Genomic DNA, 6,567 nt, shown 5'->3' with positions numbered 1-6,567 from the left:
TCGCAGGGAGCAGGGGCAGAATCAGCGATCCTGGGCAGCTGGGGGTCCCCTGCCCAGGCCTAAGGCCTTGGTCAGAGGCATTAGGTCTAGGCAGGGGCAGAGTGGGAGATCGCGGGGAGCTGGGGGTCCCCTGCCCAGGCCTAATGCCTTGGCCAGAGGCGTCAGGCCTGGGCGGGGGGCAGAACCAGTGATCGGGGGGAAATGAGGGTCCCCTGCCCAGGCCTGACACCTCTGGCAGAGGCATCAGGCCTGGGCAAGGGGCTGATCCTGCGATTGGAGGGTGATGGGGGTCAATGCCTGAGGGCTCCCAGTATGTGAGAGGGGGCAGGCTGGGCTGAGGGACACTCCCCCCCGACTCAGTGCATGAATTTTGTGCACCGGGCCCCCTAGTCTAATCTAATAAAAGAGAAACATGGTAATTAGCGTACGACTGCTACCCTTCCCATTGGCTAATTAGCGAGATATGCAAATTAATCACCAGCCAAGATGGCAGTTAACTGCCAACAAAGATGGCGGTTAATTTGCATATGTAGGCACAATGCAGGGAGGCAAAAGGGAAAGCACGGAAGAAGCCCCCTGGCACTGACAGTGATCGGAAACCCAGGGGGGAGCTAAGAGCCGGGGGGCAGGGCAAAGGCGGACCCCAGGGCCACCTTTGCCCTGTCCCCCAGCCATGATTGGAGCCCACGATTGGGGGGCAGCTGCAGCTGGGGGGGTCCTCTGTCCGGGCCTAACGCCTCGGCCAGAGGCATTAGGCCTGGGCAGGAGCGGTGCCAGGGATCATGGGGAACAGGGGCAGAGTCGCTGATGGTGGGAGCTAGGGGTCCCCTGCCCAGGCCTAATGCCTTGGCCACAGGCGTTAGGCCTGATAAGGGGTGGAGCAGGAGGTCCCTTGGAGAGCTGTGGGTCCCCTGCCCAGGCCTAATGCCTGGGTGAGAGGCATTAGGGCGGTGCTGTCAATCGCAGGGAGCAGGGGCCGAGTTGGCGATGGTGGGGTGCTGGGGGTCCCTTGCCCAGGCCTAATGCCTGGCCAGAGGTGTTAGGCCTGAGCATGGGCAGAGCCAGTGATCATGAGCAGGGGCAGCGTGGGTGATCGTAGGGAGCTGGGGGTCCCCTGCCCACCCTGATCCGGGACACCCTTCAGGGCAAACCAGCTGGCTCCCACCCGTGCACCAGGCTTCTATCCTATATAATAAAAGGGTAATGTGCACATGCAATTTTTTTCCCCAAATATATTTTATTGATTTTTAACGGAGAGGAAGGAGAGGGATAGAGAGTTAGAAACATCGATGAGAGCGAAACTTCAATCAGCTGCCTCCTGCACACCCCCTACTGGGGATGTGTACGCAACCAGAGTACATGCCCTTGACGAGAATCGAACCTGGGTCCCTTCAGTCCACAGGCCGACACTCTATCCACTGAGCCAAACCCGTTAGGGCGGTAATGTGCCAATTGACCCTAACAGCAGAACGACTGGGAATGACTGGTCACTATGACACACACTGACCACCAGGGGGCAGATGCTCAATGAAGGAGCTGCCCCCTGGTAGTCAGTGCACTCCCACAGGGGGAGCTCTGCTCAGCCACAAGCCAGGCTGACGGCATCACAGCGGCGATGGTGGGAGTCTCTCCTGCCTCCTCAGCAGCTCTGTGGATGTTCAACTGCAGCTTCGGCCTGCTGGCAAGTGGACATCCCCCAAGGGATGTATCACTGCCAGCTTAGGCACAATCCCCCGGGGAGCAGGCCTAAGCCAGCAGGTGGACATCCCCCGAGGGGTCCCAGACTGCGAGAGGGCACAGGCTGGGCTGAGGGACCCCCAAGTGCACAAATTTTTGTGCACCGGTCCTCTAGTCCTATATAATAAAAGCCTAATATGCTAAGTGTCCAGTTGTCCAGTCAGCCATTCAACCAATCAAAGCGTAATATGTTAATGATATGCTAAGGACACTCAACCGCTTGTTATGACTTGCACTGACCACCAGAGGGCAGACACTCTGACCAGTAGGTTAGCTTGCTGCTGGGGTCTGGTCGATTGGAACTGAGCAAGACAGGCCGGTCACGCCCTGGAGCCCTCCTGCAGTCCCTCCCTGGCTGGCCAACACCCCGGGTCACTCCCTGGCCCTGATCGTGCACTGGTGGGGTCCCTTGGCCTGGCCTGCACCCTCTCGCAATACGGGCTGAGGGACTTCCCCTTGAAGAGTGAATGGATTTTGTGCACTAGGCCTCTAGTTCTATATAATAAAAGCCTAATATGCTAAGTGTAAGGTCGCCTGGTCATCTGTTCAACCAATCAAAGCATAATATGCTAATGATATGCTAAGGCCACTCAACCGCTTGCATTGACATGCACTGACCATCAGGGGACAGACAGTTGACCAGTAGTTTAGCTTGCTGCTGGGGTCCAGCTGATCAGGACTGAGTGAGATGGGCCAGACATGTCCTGGAGCCCTCCCATGGTCCCTTCCTTGGCTGGCCAACCTCCCACATCCCTCCCTGGCCCCAGTCATGCACCGGTGGGGTCCCTTGGCCTGACCTGTGCCCTCTTACAATCTGGGACCCCTCAGGGGATGTCAGAGAGCTGGTTTCGGCCCAATCCCACAGGCCAGGCAGAGGGACCCCACTGGTGCATGAATTCGTGCACTGGGCCTCTAGTAATAAATAAGCTGAATTGCAGCACTAAACAGGGTTTTTTAAGCTTTGGTATATGCTACTGTGTAATTTTCAAAATTTTCAAGAACTGCTAGCCAAAATTTAAAATTAATTCATTTATTTTTAAATTTGTATTAGGCATCATATTTTCTTTATTTTACTTTATTTCATTTTTCCTATCACCACTGATCCCCTTAATGCCCACTCTACCTCTACCCACCTTCTCCCCTCTCCCAGAAATCACCACACTGCTGCCCATGTCCATTGTCCATGTGTTCTTTTTTCTTTTTTTTCCTCAATGCCTCCACCAGCCCTCAATACCTGCCACCACCAGGACACACACACCAAAGCTGTCTGCCTGCTCTCTGCCTATGATTTTTGTCTCTATTTTGCTTGGTACTTCAGTTTATCATTAAATTCCACATATGAATGAAATCATACGGTACTTGTGGATAAAAATGCTGTGGTACATTTACACAATGGAATCCTACTCTGCCATAAAAATTAAGAAACTTTTATCCTTTGCAATAGATGATGGACCTGGAAAAAATTACGCTATTTGAAATAAACCAGTCAGAGAATGACAAGTGTTTTTTTTTTAATTTTTAATATTAATTGATCAGTGCACTTGAGTTGGGATTAGTACATTTAGCAATATTTGTTATGTACTAAAGGTATAGAAAAGCAAATGGGATTCCTCTGGTATGAAATTATACCTGACGTTCTCAAACTTTTCATTTTGAACACATGCAAAGAGTATAAATATTGTTTGTAGTTAACAAATACCATGAATTGTTTTTAAATGTTTTATTTGGATGATTGTGGAATAGTAGCTTATTTTAGAATTCATATTTATTGTTGAAAGTATTACAGATGCACCCTTTATTCCCCCATTGACACTCTTCTTTCCACCCCCCTCCCCAGCCCCTCACTGCACTATTGTATGCATATAAGTTCCTTGATTAATCTATTCCTGCCCCTCTTCCCTCTGAATATGCTCAGTCTGTTGCATGCTTCCATGTCTTTGGGTCTATTTTTTTGTCCGTTTATTTTATTAGATTCCACATATAAGTGAGATCATGTGATATTTGATTTTCTTTGACTGGCTTATTTAGATTAGCATAATTCTCTCTAGATCCCTCCATGTTGTCTCAAAGGGTAAGAGATCCTTCTTTTCTGCACCAGTATTCCATGGTGTAAATGTGTTACAGCTCTTTTATCCACTGGTCTACTGATGGGCACTTGGGCTGTTCCCAGATCTTAGCTATTGTAATTGCACTGCTATGAACATAGGGGTGCATACATTCTTTCTGATTGGTGTTCTGGGTTTCTTAGGATATATTCCCAGAAGTGGGATCCATGGTCAAATGGAAGTTCCATATTTTATTATTGTTAGGAAACTCCACACTGTTTTCCATAGCAATAGCACCAGTCTGCATTCCCACCAGCAGTGTACTAGGGTTCCCTTTTCACCACATCATCCCCGGCACTTGTTGTTTGTTGATTTATTGATGGTAGCTTTCTAGCACATGTGAGGTGGTATCTCATTGTTGTTTTAATTTGCATCTCTCAGACGTTTAGTGACGTTGAGCATTTTTTCATATTTCTCTTGGCCATTTGTATGTCCTCTTTGGAGAAGTGCCTATTTACTAGTAGGTCGTTCTTTTGTTGAAGTGTATGAGTAATTTATATATTTTGAAAATTAATGCTTTATTAAATGTATTATTCTCTGACACTGTGGAATTTTCATTTTTTAATATATTTTTTATTGATTTCAGGAGGAAAGGAGAGAGATAGAAACATCAATGATGAGAGAGAATCATTGATAGGCTGCCTCCTGCACGACCCGTACTGGGGATCAAGCCTGCAACCCGGACATGTGCCCTTGATCAGAATCAAACCTGGGATCCTTCAGTCCACAGGCCGATGCTCGCTCTACTGAGCCAAACTGGCTAGGGCTGGAGTTCTCATTTTGATGCGAGTTTCTTTTGCTGTGCAGAGAAGCTTTTTATTTTTATGTAGTTCCATTTGTTTATTTTTCCTTTTGTTTCTCTCTTTTCCCCCCTAGACATTGTATCAATGAAAATTCTGCTATGTAAGATGTATGATATTTTGCTGCCTATGTTTTCTTTTGTATTTTTATGGTTTTATGATTTACATTTAGGTCTTTTATTCATTTTGAGTTTATTCTTGTGTAATAGTAACTTTTAAGCTTCTGAATCTTGACTTTAGAAAAATTAATTGTATGAGGACTCTGGAGTCAAAACTCCACAATGAAAGGACAATGGTAACAGGCAGTTTCAGGAAATATGTTGTGGTTATAACCGTCTTCTAAAAAACTTTAAGAGACAAAGGGGATATTTTGGACTATTTTTGCTAATCCCATCATTTCACAGATAAGGATTATGTACCAAACCAGTGATCTTTGAGGGAAAATATAAAAAATGAAATAAAAGAATTTCTTCTTTGGATAATTCATCCTTCCACTATGTGTGAAAATTGTTATCACCAAAAATAAAAAAGAAGCTTTTAAAAGTATAACTCCTCATTCTAAAATGAAATTGCCATCCTAATTGCCTAATCATTTGTGATAAAATCTTTTAATTTTTCAAGTTAGAATAGAGTAATTTTATGTTTATATAAAGGTCACTTTGTCCTTTTCACATTCTAAATAACTTATTTCTGCAGACACATTTTTTCTGCTCTCAATGTCTCCCTTTCTCCTGGATCTTTCCATCAGCAAACAGAGGTGCTCCAGTGTATCCCATTAAAAAATAAAAAACAAACACAGACAAAATTCCTCTCCTTTGATCTCATGTCCAGCTACTGCTATAACCCTCCACTCTCCTTCACAGGAAAATATCTTAAGAGACATAATGATTCACTTCTTTGTTGTGTATCATTACTCTGAAAAGACCCGTCGGGTTCTATCTCCCCAATTCTATGAAGTTTCTCCTTATTCAGTGCTGCCCATTCTCTGACTCTGTCACTAAATGTTTTTTATTTCGCTAAAAATTTTTTTTTCAGTTGATAACTAAGAATTTAAATATCGTTAGACTTAATTTAGAGCCACCTCCTCTATATACATACCCTTCAGATAAAATAATTATATTTCATTGTTTTAAATCACATTTACATACAATTGACTTCAAATCTATGGCTTTATCCTTCTCCTCTGAGCTCTACCCCAGTATCTCTAAAAGGCCTCCATTGGATTTCCAGTTAAAGGCAGAATTCTTGAACTTCCTCTCTAAAACTGACCCCCCAGTCATCTATCCATTAAGGCAAAATTATATAATTAACTTTAATATTTTTATGCCTCTTACCAAGTCTTCAGTCACACCTACCATACCCCCATACCACATACCACATACTACATAAGTACAAGCAATCCATCAACAAGTTAATATACCCTGTATGAATCTACAGTTTTAAATTAAGTTCTTAGCATTCTGATTAAGCCACTTTATTTCTCACTTACGATACAGGGGTGGGCAAAAGTTGGTTTATAGTTGTTCTGTGGAAAATAATACAATAATTAATAAACAATAATACTAGAATGAATTTTTTCATTTACTTACAACTGAAAACCTAATTTTGCCAGTCCTGTATAGTTTACTAACCACCCCCTCTTATGTACACTTAGAATAAAATCCAAACATGTTATATAACTTTCAAAGCCTTGCCTAATTTGAAATCCAACTACTTCTCTATTGTTATGCTTTACCAAGTCCCTTATATTCTATAAATTCCAGTTTCTTCAATAATTAATTTTGTTCGGGTGTTCAGGTCATTCTACCTATATTCTTTCCCCTGGGAGTCACTGGCCTCCAATCTTCATATTGCTGGGTTCTTCTCATCCTTCAAGGTTTGGTTTAAACATATTTTCTCAGGCTACCCCTATTTATAATACCAAA

Source organism: Myotis lucifugus, unplaced genomic scaffold (genome assembly GCF_000147115.1).
Source record: "Myotis lucifugus unplaced genomic scaffold, Myoluc2.0 scaffold_1051, whole genome shotgun sequence".
In the NCBI taxonomy this organism is placed as follows: domain Eukaryota; kingdom Metazoa; phylum Chordata; class Mammalia; order Chiroptera; family Vespertilionidae; genus Myotis; species Myotis lucifugus.
The sequence above is the reverse complement of the archived record's forward strand: the minus strand, read 5'-3'. Positions refer to the sequence as shown.